A 19,847-nucleotide genomic window follows, 5' to 3' on the forward strand; every position below is an offset into this window, starting at 1 on the left:
TGAGCAAAAGTCACATTAACTTGTAAGGTCATGTGCTTTGTTTTTTGTAAATATATGAATATTTATGTTATTTAGATGTAGCATTCCAGAAGACTGTCTTCCCAACCTTGAGCATATTATTGTAAATGGTTATACAATCTAGAATATAATGTATATCACTGTTGGAAAGATGATCTGGAAACCACAGATGATCTATCTGTAGGTGACTTTGGTCTGTTAAAGCCGCCAAAAATCAATGTGTTTGGATCTGTGCATATTACGGGTTAAGTAGTATCTGTTTGATGAAGGGGGTATTCATTTGGGGTATAGCTATTTAGGATTATTATATCCTCTCATAGGAAAGGTCCATTTATTGGTATGTCATGGCCTTCTTAGTCTTCTTACTAATTATAATTTGAAATATATTCTATCTGATATTAGTATTGCTATTCTGGCCTGCTTGGGAGTATTTCCTTGATTGAATTTATTCTACCCATTCACATTCAGGATACTTATTTCTGTGGGCAAGGTGTGCCTCTTGAAGACAGATAGATGGGTCTTGTTTCTTGATTCAACTTATCAATCTTTTTCATTTAATTGGGAGTTAAGTCCTTGAGTATTGACAGGAGTGAAAAGTTTTGGCAATTCCTGCTATGTTACCCACCTTTCTATGGCCTGTGCCTTCTCATTCTTACTATGTTTATTTGGTTCTATGGTAAATAGCTATTTCTCTGACTATATCAAGACTGGGCTGGGTGCTCTTCTTTTCATTTTCATTTTATTGTATTGTAAAAGTGCAGCACAAAGGAGTTATAGTTACACGTGTAAAGTAATGAGTACATTTATTGTTGAACATCATTACCCTCTCCTTTCTTTATCTCCTACTATCCCTTCCCACTCCCACCTTGAAGTTGTCAAGTTCATTTCCAACATATTGTCACCCCTTTAATCCTATCACTTTTGGTTAAATCCACTATTTGAATTAATCTGGAGTGCAACTTCCAACCATGGTGTAATTGCTGTGGCTCAGAAATCCTATCAGAAGCTACTCTCTGATTGGTTCATATGTGATGCTCTGTGTGGGGTTGGGTTATAAAGATGCCAGTGAGCCATCTTGCTCTCCATGAGCCAGTGCTCCCAGCTCATTCATTTCCTATGGAACCAACATCTCCATGCCCTCCCTGCAGAACCTCTTGAGCCACACTGGCAGGCTAGGCCATTTGAGATGAGGGCTCTATCCTGCCTCTCTGGAGAGCTACCAATGTTCAGTGTGGGTGGAAGAGCCAGGATGTCTGAGCTTTTCAATTCAATCATTGCTCTAGAACCCCATCATGGCACTTTTGCGGTACACGTGTCCTATGCACACTCCATCAGGAATCTGGAGTAAATTCAGCCTAAAAAAACTGGAACAAGATCTTGTTTTTACAACTAAATGGTGTGAGCATACCTCCATGTCTTGGGGCAGTCCTTGACTGTAATTTACTGTGCAAGCAATAAGTTGGTTTACAAAAGAAAGAAATTAAGTAGATGTCATTTCTCAGGTCCAAAAATAACAAAAAGCAAAAAAAATAAAGAGTATTACTTGTGCCTAGAATCCAAGCTACTCAACAAGTTAGAGATCAATGGATCACAGATCAAAATGATCCTGAACAGGAAACTCATCTCCAGTGAATCAGAAGAAATCCAGAAGTGGAACTGTGGCTCAAAATGGTAAACCACTTGAGTAAGACAGCTTAGGGACAATACCCCAGCTCCAAGTTCAAGCCCAGGACTGATCAAGAAAAGAATAAATCATCCCTCAGGTTGGTGATTCACACCTGTTGATGAGATCTGAGGATCACAGTTCAAAGCCAGTCAACCCAAGAATGACAGATAGTTATCTTCAATTACCCAATGAAAAGTTGGAAGTAGAGTCTGTGGGTCACCTGGTAGAGTGCCAGCCTTGAATGAAAAAAGCTGAGGGTGGACAGTGACCAAGCCATGCATTCAAGTCCCATTCCTGGCACACAACACAGACACACAGAAGAAGCAAAAGAGAAACAGAAAGAAAAATAACCATCTCACTTTCTAAGAGACTGAGAATGTTTATTGACTGAATAAATAAACAATGTATACATGGGTTCTGCTATGTGCACATGATTTACAACGAGCTAAACTTAAATAGCTTCTTGAGATTGGAACATCAGTAAAATACTATTTCTCATTTTAAAAATCAGATGATGAGCAACATGTCAGCTGTATGCAGTGTAATGAACACCATGGGAACTCTCATAGTCCATGGGAAGGGCAATGCACAGCCATCCTAAATACCAGAAATAACCTAACACATGTAAGTAAAAATATCTAAAGCTGTTGATCACAGGAGACTCATGACTATAAACCTGATGTCTGCGGATTGAGCCTTGAAACCAGCCTCAGAATAAAATTCCATAAGATTCTTATCCCCAAATAATCACCACAAATGTGGGAAGTAGAATTAGAGATGTGGCTCAACTGATAGAGCAGTAGCCTTGGGAAAAGCTCGGGAACAGCCCTGAGGCAATGATTTCAAGCCTTAAAATTGGATGTTTGTGATGTATAGAAATTAATATAGTGTGTATACATGTGTAAAATGCACACATATGTGTCAGTTGTGGGGCGTGAACTTGACCTGAGCACTGTCCTGCAGCTCTTAAGCTCAAGGCTATTGCTCTACCACTTGAGCCACAATGCCACTTCTGATTTTCTGGTGGTTTATAGGAAATAGGATGTCTCACAGAGTTTTCTGTGTTGGCTGGCTTTGAACCATGATCCTCAGATCTCAGCCTCCTGAGTAGGATTATAGGTGTGTGCCACCAGCACCTGGCAAAATTCACTTTTAAGAATTGCTCTTAGGGACTGGGAAGGTGGCTTGGTGGTAGAGTGCTTGTCTTGCATGCATGAGGCCCTGGGTTCGATACCTCAGCACCACATAAATAAAAAGAAAAAAGCCGGAAGTGGTGCTGTGGCTCAAGTGTAGAGCGCTAGCCTTGAGCTGAAGAGCTGAGGGACAGCACCCAGGCCCAGCGTTCAGGCCCCACGACCAGACCCCCCCCCCAAAAAAAAAAAGAATTGCTCTTAGATGTAATAGGGTTGTGGGGGTATTTCATTAAGTCACTATTCATTTGAGGATGGCAGTGAACTCATTTCAAATAACAGTAAACCAATTGTGATGGAGTAGGCTTATAATTTTAATTGAAGAGGTGAAGTCAGGAAGTTCGCTAGTTTGAGAGCAACCCAACCTACATACTAAGATCCTGCCTCCAAACTAAGTTTCTGTTTGTGTGCATATATGGATGTCTGTATATATCCACACATTCAAGCATGCATGCATACATGTGCACATAGATAAAATACTGCTAGGTTATTGTAAAGAATGCTCATAGCAATGGTGAGCCAGGGAATGTGCTTAGTATCCTCTTTATATATACATACTGGTCCACATAGAAGTAGACATATTTTTGTAAAGCTGAGCACTTGAAATTTCATCTTGTTTTATGCTGCAACAGACATAAAAGTAAAGAAACAGCCAAAGGTGGTGTTTGCCTCTAAGTCTAGATATTCATGAACTGAGATGTGAAGATCAAGGAATAGAGCCACCAAGACAGAAAAGCCTACAAGACTAGCTCCAATTAGCCACCAAAAAAGCTGAGTTGTGGACATGGGATAAGAGGTAGTGAGCTCTGAGCAAGGAAATTCAACAAGCACAAAATCTGAGTTTATAAAACAAGGTAGAAGCTGAGTTGTGGCACAAGGATTAGAGCACTAGCCTTGAGGAAAAAAAGCTCAGAAAGCCCTCAAGCCCTGAATTCACCTGCAGGCCACACAAATGCACACAAAATTGTTCAACCATATTAAAAACGTTACTGTCTACTACTCTAGAGATGGGGATGGTGGCTCAGGAGTAAAGCACGTGCTCTACATGGGTGAGGCCCAAGGTTTGAACCTTAACTACTACAAACATTAAGAAACTGGCCTTGGGGCTGGGTGGGTGGCTCAGTGGTAGAGCACTTGCCTTGCATGCATGAGGCCCTGGGTTTGATTCCTTAGCACCACATAAGCAAAAAGAAAAAAGCCGGAAGTGGTGCTGTGGCTCAAGTGGTAGAGCGCTAGCCTTGAGCTGAAGAGCTGAGGGACAGTGCCCAGGCCCAGAGCTCAGGCTCCCGACCAGACTCAAAAACACCGGCCAAAAGTTTATATGTGCATTCTAACTTAAATGTTTGTTACCAAAGGTTTGATGTGGAGACTTCATCTGATGTGGTGGAAGTTGGTTGGGCTCATGGTCTATGCCAGAACTCAAAGTGGAAGGTACAGGAAAGAAAAATTTGGTAAGGAGCCAGCTGAGTAGAGGAGGGCTCTGGCAAAGTCTTCATGCAACCGGCCAACCAGGCAAGCCCCTTGGGACAGGAGTGAGAAGCCCAGAGCAGGGTATGTGCTACCCCTCAGTCCACCAGCACAGCACGGCACCTGCAGCATGGGCCAAGGTGCACACGTGTTTCCTGCAGGGCTGACTGTTGACACAGGGACCTGTCAGAGCAGTCAGTAGCCTAATGTAATAGTCTTGTCCTATGTAGATATGACAATTGCTTGTGGACTAGAAGAATTGGTAGTAAAACATTGTTAGATGAAGTAGTAAAAATACTTCAGGATCTGTGTGAATGTGTGTGTCCTAAGAAGAAAAGAAATTGAAAAGGAATTCTATGATAACTCAAATGACAAGTGTGGGACTTGAGTGCACAGCAAAATAGATCCATTACGATCACAACAAATAGGTGAAAAGGAAGGGTTTCCTTCATTTATTTTTACCAACCCTTACAAATCCTTTTGTGTTCAAAATAATAAAGGCAGAAATGTTTCTGTTGATGTTTACTGTTGTACAACAGCTAGTTTATAACTGACAGCAGAAGCATAGGGTCTCTTCTGTATGCAGCCCCTGAACTCTCTGGAAATGAGGACAATACTATTGAAAGTGAAATTATGTCACTTGTAAGTTTGTCTTTTAAATTGCAGGGGAAGCATTGACTAATTTAAATGAGCAGACTTTTTGTTTTGCTGGTCCTCTGGTTTGAACTCAGGATACAGGTGCTTTCCCTGAGCTGCTTTTGCTCAAGGGTAGCACTCTACCACTTGAGCCACAGCACCACTTCTGGCTTTTCCTGTGTATGAGAATCTGAGGAATAGAACCCAGTTCCTCATTCATGCAATGCAAGCACTGTACCACTTAGCTACCTTCCCTGTCCTATAAGCAGACTTTTTATGTTAAAAAATGAAAGAATAGGGGCTGGGAAGGTGGCTCAGTGGTAGAGCACTTGCCTTGCATGCCTGAGGCCCTGGGTTCGATTCCTCAGCACCACATAAGCAAAATGAAAAAAGCCGGAAGTGGCACTGTGGCTCAAGTGGTAGAGCGCTAGCTTTGAGCTGAAGAGCTGAGGGACAACGCCCAGGCCCAGAGTTCAGGCCCCACGACCGTGCCCCCAAAAAAAGAAGAAGAAGAAGAAAGAATAGGTTGGTAGGCAGTATCCACTTTCCATGTGCAAGTCCCAAAGTTCAACACCCCAAAGTGCAAGGAAGAAAGTAGAAAATGGAATGACAAGAAGTATTCAGTTACAACTACAAAAAAAAAAAAAAATAGAAGAACAAAGGCAATGAGCAAGTAATTAGGTTTTTGTTTGGGATTGTTTCTTTTTTCTTTCAGTTGTTAGCTGTGGGGTTTAAACTCAGGGAAGGCCTGGCATATTCCCTCTGCTTTTCACTAAAGGCTGGCATGCTACCATTTCCAGCCAGAATGTCACTTCTAGTTTTCTGGCATTTAATTGGTGATAAGTCATAATGAATTTTCTGCTGATGTGGTGCTGAGGCATAGAAACCAGTGCTTCATGTATGCAAGGCAAGCACTCCACCACTGAGCCACACTCCCAGCCCTGCCTCCTTTCTTAAAACAGTGTGGTTGGGGCTGGCACTGTGGCTTAGTGATAAAGTGCTTGCCTAGCATGCATGGAGCACTAAGTTTGAAATCTCAGTACCTAATAAACAACAACAGCCCCCAAATACCCTTAGAAGCACTGGTGCTGTAACTCAAATGGTAGAGTGGTAGCCTTCAGCATAATGATATTCAGGGACAGTTCTCAAGCCCTGAGTTCTAGCCTCAGGAATGTCAAACAAGAACAACAACAACACGATGAAATGGTAGATGAAAACAAGAAACCCAATGTCAGCAAGTTTCATTGATAAACACAACACACAAACACTCACACATAGATACACACACACACACACAAATACACATTTATTAAACCATATTCACCTCTTTTTCCCTGTCTGCTCACCCTCCCTGCTCCAACTGCTGCCTACATCCACTGGAGAACTTATTCTATGTTTCTGTTGTTTGTGCATTCATAAAAAATTATTGTGAAGATTATATATATACATATATATGAGTGAAAATTGCTTAAGCCAGTATGCATTTTTGCACAATTCCACCCAGTTATTAAACCTGGCGTTTATTTCCCTATATCACATTAAAATGTACCACTGTAAGTTATTGATCTCATTGTCTGGGTGCTATCCCTTACCATTTTAACTTAAGGCTCTATCACCATTTCTACTTGTAGATTTTTAGGTGATTAATTGTAGATAAGAGTTTCATTGACTTTTCTGAAAGGACTGGATGAAAACTCAATCCTCAGATCCTAGGTTTACCACCATGAGACACTTGTGTCCAGCACGTTTCAATAGTATTACATGCACTATGTTGTTTGTGGTGTTTAGTAGTGGACTTTTGTTTGTTTTTGTGCTGGTCCTGGGCTTGAACTAATGGTCCTAAGCTGTCCCCGAGCTCTTCAGATCAAGGTGAGCACCCTACCACTTGAGCCACAGCACCACTTTTGTTTTTCCTGTGATTAATTGGGGATAAGAGTGTCACTGACTTCCCTGCCCAGGGTGGCTTTGAACTGTGATCTTCAGATCTCAGCCTCCAGACTAGCTACAATTGCAGGCGTGATCCATCAGCATCCGGTTGTACTTCAAAATAATGTATTTACCTATCTATGCAATACAAAATGGGGCTGGGAAGGTGGTTCAGTGGTAGAGTGCTTGCCTTGCATGCATGAGGCTCTGGGTTCGATTCCTCAGGACCACATAAGCAAAAAGAAAAAAAGCCAGAAGTGGTGCTGTGGCTTAAGTGGTAGAGCGCTAGCCTTGAGCTGAAGAGCTGAGGGACAGCGTCCAGGCCCAGAGTTCACGCACCATGACCGGACTGCAAAAAAAAAAAAAAAAAAAAAGAGATGAGGATCACTATTTACCTGTATTTGACCTATCTAAGCACAATCTTACTTCTGTCTCTTTGTGTCTCTCATTCCATGGATTCCTGTAACCATTTTCTATCTAGTTTGTGCACTTCAATTTTTTTTAACATATTTCTAATGATTTCATTACATTTCTGTGCTGCTACCATGTCTTAATTGTGTTTTGGTACAATTATCAAAAGGGAGCTGGAGCAAGGAATAGTAGTGGTGGTAGAGAGAGGTTTATCCTCCTGAGAACTAAGTTTCAGCCTCTAGAAAAGTGAGAAAACACAAATTCTTCACATCAGGAACACCTGTGTTTCATTATAACTCACTCAGCAGAACTACAAAATGGGCTAAGAGTGAATCAATCCAAGTGGCTTATCACAGTGGTTAATTAAACATAAAGTAAGCACTGAAATCCTTTTGGGGTTACTAATCAAAATCCAAATGCTTATGACTCTTGCTTTTATCAGCAAAGAAAGTGGAAGTGCAGGCATGGCTCAAGTGGTAGAGTGCTAGCCTTGAACTGAAGGGCTGAGGGACAAGCTCACACCCAGAGTTCAAACCCCATGAGCGACAGTAAATAAATAAGTGAACAAAAATTTAAAAAAATAAATACCAAACAAAACAAGATTAAGTGCATACAATGAAAACTTTGTATACTGAAAAGATCTATCAATGAAGAAGCAAAAGCATGGTAGGAGAAAATATTTGCATATGTCTTTAAATAGATTCCTAACAAATCTGAATTAGAAAATATAAAGAAAATCCTACAAGTAAACCCCCCACAAAAAAATTTAATTTAAAATGGGAAAAATATTGAAGAGACTTTTCTAAAAAGGACATACGCAAATAGCTGATTAAAATGTAAAAGTAGTATCAATAATCAGGAGACAAATTCAAATCAAAATTACAATATCTATTTTATACATGTTAGTGTGGCCATAGTTTTAAACAAAACAACAAAAATCCTTCCAAAGTCTAAGAAAAGCTAGGAAAGATGTGACAACAATGTGAACCTTGGTGCATTTCTCTCAGGTATGTAAAACTATCAGAGATGGGACAATGAGTCCTAAAAAGAACCGAATATAGAATTACATAGAAATATCATCTAGTACTACTACACTTGTACATACCTTTGGGAAAAACAGAGATTTCTATAATTACCGTGAAATACAGCCTAAGAGTCAAGAAAGACAAATACCAAAAAGCAGTCCAAGAGTATTTACAGAGATTAATTGAAGTACTTATAACACACTCACTCCTATACAACAGTCAAAGTTATGTTTGACCACACTATTTCAGCAAATCCATTAAAACTTCATTAGGATAGTCTAATGTTATGTATGAGGCTGTGATGGCTGACCAGATTCTAGCCAACCTTTACCTTCCATGAGAAGTTACCTCCTAGGTGTCATTGAATCACATAAAAAGTGAGGCAACTTTGTCCTTGAATTAAAAAATGAGAAACAAACTAAAGCAAAACTGTACTTAACTTAGAAGGCAAGATTTGATAATCGGATAAATCTCCAAGCCATCTTCAGCTTCTTCAGAAACATGTTCCTGAAGCTGAATCTTTTTTTTTCTGTTCTTCAATTTTATACACAGTTAGGTTCATAAAATGGAATGTCAAACAGAGTGAGAAATAAAAGAATCTCATCAGAGATCCTTTCTTCTTTCTTGCTATTGACCATGAGTAAAGATTCTGGAACCATGGCTTGGAGAGAAGCCAAATGAGAGAGTCAGAAAAGAACCTGTGTGATTTTACCCTAGAAGTTCCTGCTCAGAACATGATAGGTGGGCTGGAAAAGCATAAAGCCTTCTTATGGGAAAAGAAACATTCCTGAATCAAGTAGAGCTTTAAAGTATCCACTAAAGACAAATCCACAGAAGAGTCAAGTCTTAAGTGTTACTAAACAATATTAACAGAAAATACACCCCAAAATGTAGGTGGTATTTCAATATTGTGATTTGCACTTTTTTATGGCTAGGGATGTTGAACATTTCTTCATTTGTCTATTGGCCATCCTTTCCTCTTCAGAGAATTTTCTCTTTAAGACTTTAGCCCACCTATTTATTAGGCAGTTGTTTCTTTGAGGATGTGTTGTTGGGGGATTTCATTTTTTGTATTCCAGGTATATTTTAGATTTATAGAAGTTCCTCAAAAGACTACACATAGAGCTCTCCTGTGATGCAGCAATCCCACTTTTGGGCATTTACCCAAATGATCACAAACAAGAATATCCTAAAGCTACCAGAATGACTACATTTATTGCAACATTATTTATCATAGCTAATATATGGAACTAACCCTGATGCACCTCAGTAGATGAATGGATCAAGAAAATGTCTCACACAATTGAATTCTATGCCTCCATCAGTAAGAATGAAATTGCCCCATTTATTAGGAAATGGAAAAACTTGGAAAAAATTATATTGAGTGAAGTAAGCCAGGCCCAAAGATACATAGGTCCCATAGTTTCCCTTATAATAACTGGTATATGTGTGAGACAAGCAGAAACGGTAAGATAAGTTGATGTTAGGGGAAATAAAACTGAAGATAAGGACACCAATGTTTTTTCTTGCTTCCTATTGTTGCTAATATATATATATATATATAAGATGATTTCTTTGTTGCTTTGTATGTCTCTACCATGGTATAATCCTTGTTTTCACTGTATTTGATATTGATATAATTTGTGGAGGGGAAGGGAAAAATTGTTTAAATAGAGATATAGGTGTACTCATTCCAACAATGAAAAGTACAAGATGTTATGTTGTAAAATGAATTGTTTGGTGGGGGGTGTGGGAGATGGGAGGGCAGGGATGGTAAGAGGAAACAAAGGAGGAGGCAACAATGCTAGATAGGAAGTGTACTCATTACTTTGCTCCTGTAATTGTAACCCTTGGGTTTGGTATTTTCACAACAACAACAAAAAAAAAGTAAAAAAATGGCTTTTACAAGAAGTATACTCTTTATCTATTTAGAAAATGATGCAGAGTCTGTAACATTTAATAAAGTGATTTAATAAAATCAGTAATATTAAGTAAGGAGGTCAGGCCTGGCTGGTGCCATACTGGCCACAGGGTAGATGGTGAGGTCTGCCATCTTGTCTTCATGATCAGGGAAGGAAATGACATCATCCATCACCTGCCTCCCAGATGATGTGTGTGCCTGGATCCCTGGAAGCAGGGGTGAGCATTTGGCTGATATGTTACTCAATCTGTTAGTCCAGTGCCTGGGACTGGGAGTTTCCTGTGGACCTGCCCCCTGCTCCGGCCCTATTTAGGTTGGACCATCAGTGGCACCAGACACCATGCCACATGTCTCTGTGATCCTGTCCTGTGTCCTGTCTCCTGGCTTGTCTCTGGTAATCATGGTGTCCCAATTCCCAATTCAGTGCTGTATTGGTTTGTTGGTATTGTTTTTATTCTTTTTTTTTTTCCCTTTCTGGCCTGTTGCCAAGCTGTCTAAGTGTATTTGTGGACAGCAATACTTTGTTACAACGGGCTGCTTGCAGACTGCTACCGGTGTAATAAAGATTCCAGTATTCCATCTTCCAAAATATGGCTTCTGTGCTCACTTCGGCAGCACATTGGCTGAAATTGGAACGATACAGAGATTAGCATGGTCCCTGTTTAAGAATGACACGCAAATTCGTGAAACATTCCATATTTTTACAAAATAGTGTTCTAAAAGTACCAAGAGCCTAATTACATCATTTATACAATAAAAAAATGTGACTTCTGGGATAATTCACCTTACAACAAATATACTGTCTTCATTTACATAAACACAAAGTTGGACCTAAAGTTAGAATTTCTAGAGCCAAGATAGATCCCTCTGTATAGTTACGTATTTAAACGTAGCCTGGATGCATTTAGAAAAAATGTCTGTGTTACATCAGAAAGTGCTTAATTAGTAAACCAAGACCAAGACTCCAGATCCTATATAAGCCAGTCATTCTAGATAAGTCCAGAGCTGTTTGCTTCCATGAAGAGCTCTACTTTCACACTTTCATGAACAAATGTTTTTGTGACAATATGAGGTCTTCACCTCAGGAACTGATTTAACATACTTGATATTTTCTCTTTTTTTATTTTTATTTTTTATTTTTATTTATTTATTTTTTTTTTGGGTCCGGTCATGGGGCCTGAACTCTGGGCCTGGGCGTTGTCCCTCTGCTCTTCAGCTCAAGGCTAGCGCTCTACCACTTGAGCCACAGCGCCACTTCTGGCTTTTTTCTTTTTGCTTATGTGATGCTGAGGAATCGAACCCAGGGCCTCAGGCATGCAAGGCAAGCGCTCTACCACTGAGCCACCTTCCCAGCCCTATTTTCTCTTTTTTTAAAGCAACACTATCACTCTACCACTTGTGCCACATCTTGATTTTTGGTGGGTAAGTAGAGATATTTCTACTGTCTTTTCTGCCAGAGCTGGCTTCAAAGGAGATTCTCTCATCTTGGCCTCCATAAAAGCTAGGAATCAAAGCATGAGCCCTGTGGGCTTTTCTGAAGAAATCTCTCTCTGGGAACAAGAGGTTTCATTGAGTACTTCACCTCAGGCTTCCTGTGCCTTCAACAATTTCAGTATTTGTTTTTATTGTTCAAAGAGAATCCTTAAATCCTGGCCACGATTCCATTTACAAGATAAGGACAGTGGACTTCACATTGCCAGATTTAGCTAGGTTGCTAGCTTAACTCCTTCCCTCACACTGTTCACCCTTCTGGTGGTCTATACAGGCCTAGTACAAAAATGGAGGGATTGGGAGGCATTTGTGCCCTTGGCCTTCCTACTTGTGGCACACACACACACACAGAGGCATATACCAGGCATTTGGAAATAGCTCATTCTCCCATGTTTACACACTGGATGCTTTCTGAGAAGGGATGGTTCACAGAGTGGAGTCCTTCTACCTAGGCTTATCATATAGCTGAAATTAAAAGGTGGGAACCAAAATACCTCATTCATTCAACATAGGTCTGATGATAACATTTAATTATTGCTTTAATCATTTTTATTACTATCACTTGGCTAATACTTTTGGTTGAGCTCAAAATTTAAGGGACTTACTGCTCACTTAATGTAAGACCAGCAATTAAAAATGAGCCAGTTACATTCCCTCAAGTGTGGAATCTTAGCTACTCAGGAAGCTAAATTAGAACGGTAATATTTGTAGGCCATCCTGTGCAAAACCTTCATGAAAATGGTATCTTAATCAATAAAAGGGTAGATCTGGTGATATGTGCCTATCTTGTTTGCTCCATGTGACATGTAATTATAAAAATTAGTCTAGAAATGCCCAGGCAGAGAAGCAAGACTGTAAGGTGAAAATTGAGTGGTACAAAAGGGCATCTGGCATGGAAGGTAAAGGAAGACTTACAAATTTTCCCCCTGAATTCAACCTGAGGACTACTAATATGACCTGTGCAAACAATACATTCTTCTAAATACTTAGTAGAAGAATTTGGATGTGGTTTACAGAATGATAGGTAAACAGTCCTTTACCAAGTGATTGCAAAAGGACTTTTGCATATGTCTATATGATGTTATAAATTTTATGTCCTATTGTGTGGAAACCATGACTCCTGCTTGAATCAAGTAGTTCAGATCTACTGATCTAACAGGGCACTGGTGCTACACATCTGAATTCTTAGCTGCTCAAGAGTATGAGTTTTAAGGATAACAATTGAAAGGCAAACTAGGTAGAAAATGCTGTGAAGGTGTTAGCGCCAATTATCACCAAATTTCCCACAAGTAGTGCTGTGAATCAAGTTGATAGACTATCATTACCTTTGTTCATTTATTTAAAAAGCTCAGGGACAGTACCCAGGCCTGAGTAGAAAAACTCCAAAGCCAGGGAAGATATTTTTTAAAATGGGCTCTTTGTCCCTTGTGCAGAAAAGTTATCATTCCTGTGTAAGCCTAATGTACTCCATAGGGTATAGTCATTGTCCCTCAATTGAAGTTGATATTGAAATGTCTTATAAGCCAGGGTAATGATAGATTGTCATGAATATTTGGGTATCTTTTGTCATGTGAATGTACGTGCATATACCTTTATGTTTCTGACTAGTTCATAGGTCCTTGCAGAGGTTCAAGTTACTGTGTAGGACAATGTGGTCCATGTCTGTATGGAGTGGAATGAGACCTTCAATGAAAGATCTCAACATATAAAATGTGGCCAAATATTTCAGTATACTTGAAACAGTATCATAAGAAATGAAGGAGGCACATAGTGTTGATTTAAGATCCTAGAATACCAATATATCTGAACGAGAAGACTGTGGTCTTGTACTAGGTGCACATAGATGCAGGAGAAATACTCTTTTCAGTCTGATCTGTCAGATGTATTTAAGCATTTTTCTTGTTTTTCCCTTTCTGATTGCACTTTATTTCAAGGCCACTCTAAGGGGTGAGTGACAGGATATTTAGTTTCAGCTCATTCTAAAAGCTCCTATGTCCTGAGAAGAGAAGTGGTGAACCATGACTTGGGTACATATTCACCCTAGACCCAATCACTAAGAGTGGGTTAAGTTATATAATTTTTCAGAATGTCAAGGGTCCTACCACAACTTTCATCCTGTAGTAATTTCCAAAGTTAGGCCTTAGAAGAGTTCAGCTTTTGTATGAAGATTTCAGCTCTAAATTAGATTATTTTCAACAGCCATCTATTGAATGTTACTGGATAAAGTGTACAAATAAAATCATATTTATGTTATAGAAAATTGTGTTATCATCATCAGGATCAGTTAATATGACCCAAAGTCATGACCCTGAAGAGTCTGCTCTCCAGAGATCTAAGTATTTATCCAAGAACCTCCAGTTCCCAAGCAATCTTGACCCCAGTGAGAGAGCAGGATGTCAGGTGAACCTTTTTTCTTCCTCAGGTTAACCTGGAATGATGCACCTCAGAGTGACTGGAAGGGACAGAAGCTGGGATACTGAGCACAGTGGATACTGAACAAGGTTATCATAGGATTTTCACTAGACCCTCAGGGACCACCCAAGACTCCCTTGCATTAGCTTGAACACTTATATCTTTATGATTCTCAAATTCTAGGTCATTTTTCCTCCCAGAATTAGGTTAACATTAAATGTACATTTTTTTGTTCCATCAATGAATATTGAATTTCTTTTAAATTTTATTCTTTAAGTTTTCTGGATCACTTACACCCTTGTATGAAATTCTTGTTATAGAAGTCTCAGTACTTTGAGTACATGACTACCTGGAGCATCCACAGTCAACCATCTTTTGCCTCACTTGTATATGAAGTCTGAGCAAATCCCAGCCAAAACATTCTAACTTAAATATTTCTTACAAAAAGTTTGATGTGGAGACTTTATCTGGTGTGGTGGAAGTTGGTTGGGCTCATGGTCTAGGCTAGAACTCAAAATGGAAGGTACAGAAAAAGAAAAGTTTGGTAAGGAACCAGCTGAGGAGAGGAGGGCAGTGCCAAAGTCTTCATGCAAGAGACCAGTCTGGCAAGCCCCTTGGGACAGGAGTGAGAAGCCCAGAGCAGGGCCTGTGCTACCCATCAGTCCATCACCAGCACAGCATGGCACCTGCAGCATGGGCCAAGTTGTGCATATGTTTCTTACAGGGCTGACTGTGGACACAGGGACCTGTAAGACAAGTCAGTGGCCTAATGTAATAGTCTTGTCCTATGTAGATGATACAATTGCTTGTGGACAAGAAGCATTCGTAGTAAAACAATTGTTAGGTGTACTCATATAAATTCTTCAGGACGTGTGTGTTTGTGTGTGTCCTAAGAAGAAAACAAATTGAAAAGTAGTTCAGAGAGAACTCAAATGACAAGAATGTGGGACTTGAGTGCACAGCAAGATAGATCCATTACAATCACAACAAATAAGTGAAAAGGAATGGTTTTCTTCACTTATTTTTACCTACCCTTACAAATCCCATTGTGTTCAAAATAATAAGGGCAGAAATGTATCTGTTGATGCTTACTGTTGTACAACAGCTAGTTTATAAGTGACAGCAGAGGCATAAGGTCTGTTCTGTGAGTGTCCCCTGCAATCACTGGAAAGACAGTACTATTGGAAGTGAACTAAAGCCACTTATTGCAGAGGAAGCATTTACTAATTTCAATGAGCAGACTTTTTGTTTTGCTTGTCCTCGGGCTCGATCTCAGGGCCCAGGTGCTGTCCCTGAGCTGCTTTTGCTCAAGGGTAGCACTCTACCACTTGAGCCACAGCACCACTTCTGGCTTTTTCTGGGTATGTGAACCTGAGTTATAGAACCCAGCTCCTCATTCATGTGATGCAAGCACTGTACCACTTAGCCACCTTCCCTGTCCTATAAGCTGACTTTTTATGTTAAAAGAAGAAAGAATGTGTTGGTATGTACTATCCACCTTCCATGTGCAATTCCCAAGGTTCAGTCCCCCAAAGTGAAAGGAAGAAAGTAGAAAATGGGATGACATGAAGTATTCAGTTACAACTACAAAGAAAAATAGAAGAACAAAGGCAATGAGCAAGTAACTAGGTTTTTGTTTGTTTGGGACCATTTGTTTTTTCTTTCAATTGTTGTGTGAGAACTTTAAACTCAGGGAGGGCCTGACATATTCCCTAAGCTTTTCACTAAAGGCTGGCATGCTACCACTTCCAGCCACAATGGCACTTCTAGTCTTTTGGCATTTAATTGGTGATATGTCACAATGAATTTTCAGCTGATGTGCTGCTGAGGAATGAAAACCAGTGCCTCATGAATGTAAGGGAAACACACTACCACTGAGCCACACTCCCAGCCCCGCCCCCTTTCTTAAAATAGTGTGGTTGGGGCTGGCAATATGGCTTAGTGATAAAGTGCTTGCCTAGCATACATGGAACACTGGGTTTGATTTCTCAGTATCTAATAAACAACAACAACCACCAAACACCCCTAGAGGTGGTGCTGTAGCTCACGTGGAAGAGTGGAGGTCTTCAGCATAACAAAATTCAGGAACAGTTCTTAAGCCCTGAGTTTAAGCCCCAGGAATATCAAACAACATCATCAACAGCAACAACAAATGAGTAAATGAAGACAAAAAACCAATGTCAGCAAGTTTCATTGATAAACATAACACACACACACACACACACACACACACACACACACACACACACACACCTACACAAACACACTTTTTAAAAACCATATTCACCTCCTTTACCCTGTCTGCTCACCCTCCCTGTTCCAACTGCTACCTACATCCACAGGAGAACTTATTCTATGTTTCTGTTGTTTTTTCATTCTTAAAAATTTTTTCTGAAGATTTTATACACACACACACACACACACGTATCGATATATATATATATATATATATATATATATATATATATATATATATATATATATATACATATATATATATGGGTGAAAATTACATGAGCCAGTATGCATTTTTGCACAATTCCACCCACTTACTAAAACTGGCATTTATTTCCATATATCACATTAAAAGTACCAATATTAGGTATTGATCTCATTGTCTGGGTGGTATCTCTGACCATTTTATCTTAAGGCTCTTTCACTCTTTCTACTCCTGTATTTTTAGGCGATTAATTATAGATAAGAGTTTCATTGACTTTTCTGAAAGGGCTGGATGAAAGCTCAATCCTCAGATCTCAGGTTTACCACCATGAGACACTTGTGTCCAGCACCTTTAAATATTATTACATGTACTATGTTATTTGTGGTATTTAGTAATGAATTTTTTGTTTGTTTTTGTGCTGGTCCTGAGCTTGAACTAAAGGTCCTAAGTGGTCCCAGAGCTCTTCAGTTCAAGGTGAGCACTCTACCACTTGAGCCACAGCACCATTTCTGCTTGTCTGGTGATTAATTGAGATCTGTGTCTCACAGACTTCCCTTCCCAGGCTGGCTTTGAACTGTGATCCTCAGAGCTCAGCCTCAAGAGTAGCTAGGATTGTAGGCATGATGGATCAACATCCAGTTATACTTCAAAATACTGTATTTACCTATTTGTGGAATACAAAATGATGAGGATCACTTTTTACCTGTATTTTACCTATCGAATATCTACGCACAATCCTACATCTATCTGTTAGTGTCTCTCAATTTATGGATTCCTGTAACCATCTTCTAGCTAGCTTCTGCACTTTATTTTTAACATATTTCCAATATTTTACATTACTTTTTTTTCTGCTACTATGTCTTAATTGTGTTTTTGTACAACTATCAAAAGGGAGCTGGAGAAAGGAATAGTAGTGGTGGAAGGGAGATGTTCATCCTCCTGAGAACTCACTTTCACCCTCTAGGAAAGTAAGAAAACACATCAGGGACTCTGGTGTTTCATTATAACTCACTCAGCAGAACAAAACAATGGGCTAAGAGTGAATCAATCATAAGAGGCTCATCACTAGTGATTAATTAAATATAAAGTAAGCACTGAAGTCCTTTTGGTTACTAATCCAAAACCAAATGCTTATGACTCTTGTCTTTATCACAAGAAAGTGCAAGTGTAGCTATGGTTCAAGTGGTAGAGCATTGTTAGCCTTGAGAAGAAATGATTCAGGAAAGTGTTGCTAGGCACCAGTGTCTCAGGCCTCTAATCCTACCTTCTCTGAAGACTGAGATCTGAGGATCATGTTTCAAAGCAAGACTGGGCAAGAAAAGATTAGGAGACTCTTATCTGCAATAAACAACTCAGAAAACCCGAAGTGGTGAGGATCCTCAAGTGGTAGAGCAGTAGCGTTGAGCTGAAGAGCTCATGGACAGTGCCCAGGCCCAGAGTTCAAGACCCAAGCCCAATTAAAAAACGTAAAGTGCCTACTCTCTGAGTTCAAGCTGTTAGATTTGTTGTAACCTGTTTGGTTTCTCTGATGCAAAATGAGTTATCTTCCAGGTGAGACTTCCCACATTTATTACATTCCTAAGGTTTCTCAGGTGTGTGAATCCTCATAGGTGAATGGAGGTGTGAATTCAGGGTGAAGGACTTACCCATTTCTTACATGCATAAGGTTTCTCTCATGTGTGTTCTCTGATGCAAAGTAAGCTTTCATTTCAATCTGAAGGGACTTCCACATTTGTTACATTCATAAGGTTTCTCTCCAGTGTGAATTCTCTTATGTGTGTTGCAATCTGAATTCCAGGAGAAGGACTTTCAACATTTGTTACATTCATAAGGTTTCTCACCTGTGTGAATTCTATTATGGCTGCAAAGCTGTGACCTCTGCTTGAAGGATTTTCCACATTTGTTGCAATCATAAGGTTTCTCTTCTCTATGTGTTCTCTGATGAAATGCAAGTTGTACCTTCCAGTTGAAAGACTTTCTACTTTCCTGATAGTCATATGTTCATTCTCTGATGAACATGAAGGTTTGACTTAATGGTGGAAAGACTTTCCACATTTGTTACATTCATAATTTTGGTCTCCTGTGTGCTCTCTGATGCAAAGTGAGTTCTACATTTCTTGCATTCATAAGGTTTTGGGCTGGGAACGTGGCTCAGTGGTAGAGCGCTTGCCTTGAATGCATGAGGCCCTGGGTTCAATTCCTCTGCACCACATAAGCAAAAAGAAAAAAGCCGGAAGTGGCACTTTGGCTCAAGTGGTAGAGCACTAGCCTTGAGCTGAAGAGCTGAGGGACAGCACCCAGGCCCAGAGTTCAGGCCCCACGACCAGACCCAAAAAAACAAATAAATAAAAATAAAATAAAATAAAAAATAAGGTTTCTCTTCTGTGTGAATTCTGTGGTGCGTGCTGAGAACTGACTTGTACATCGAAATTTTCTTACATTCCTCATATTTATAGGGTTTCTCTACTGTGGGCTCTTGTGGAGGGAAAATCAGTTCTGTTTTCTCAGACATAGATTTTGGACACTGCTGATGCTCATCAAGCTTCTCCTGTGGATACATCCTCTGAGGTTTTCTTAGGTGTATGTCCTTATTGAAAGATTTTGCAAATCCAGTACAAATATAAAGATTCTCTCATGTGTACATTTTTTTATGTGAACTGACTGTAGGTATTTTTTTTTTTGGCTCCAGTCATGGGGGCCTGAACTCTAGGCCTGGGTGCTGTCCCTCAGCTCTCCAGCTCAAGGCTAGCGCTCTACCACTTGAGCCATAGTGACATTTCTGGCTTTTTTCTTTTTGCTAATGTGGTGCTGAGGAATTAAACCCAGGGCCTCAGGCATGCAAGGCAAGCACTCTACCACTGAGCCACCTTCCCAGACCTACTGTAGGTCTTAAGTGGAATGATTTTGCACATACAGTACATTCAGGTGTTTTCCTCCCTCCCTGAAATATTTCTTGGGCAAGGACAGTAGAATTATCACACTCTTCTCTATATTCATTATGTTTACTGGAGTGTCCTCCAATACTGTCTAAAGAATATGGTCTCTTATTGTACTACCTTCCATTCTCTACCATATTCAAATGTTGCAGCTCATTTGGATTCTCATAATTTTGGATAAAAATGCTCAAAATATCTGTGGGGTTCTTCGACTTCAGTAGATACCCTGGGCATGCATCTCATCAGGTTCATTGAAATCCTTAGTCCTCATCCTTCAGGGTTCCCATTAGTCCTAGTCAGCTCTGCCT

The 19,847-nt window shown here is 39.9% G+C and overlaps 1 protein-coding gene and 1 non-coding gene across 2 annotated transcripts in view; both read left to right on the forward strand.

Moving 5' to 3' along the window:
• LOC138806655 (zinc finger protein 585A-like) overlaps positions 1–19,847 on the forward strand; it is a 166,546-nt gene that overhangs the window by 27,029 nt on the left and 119,670 nt on the right. The window lies entirely within an intron of this gene.
• Positions 10,860–10,963, forward strand: LOC138806670 (U6 spliceosomal RNA). Its single transcript, XR_011365952.1, has one exon. It is a non-coding gene; the product is annotated as a U6 spliceosomal RNA (small nuclear RNA).

The sequence above is a fragment of the Dipodomys merriami genome, unplaced genomic scaffold, assembly GCF_024711535.1.
Source record: "Dipodomys merriami isolate MVZ:Mamm:240054 unplaced genomic scaffold, mDipMer1.0.p SCAF_403, whole genome shotgun sequence".
Classification (NCBI taxonomy): domain Eukaryota; kingdom Metazoa; phylum Chordata; class Mammalia; order Rodentia; family Heteromyidae; genus Dipodomys; species Dipodomys merriami.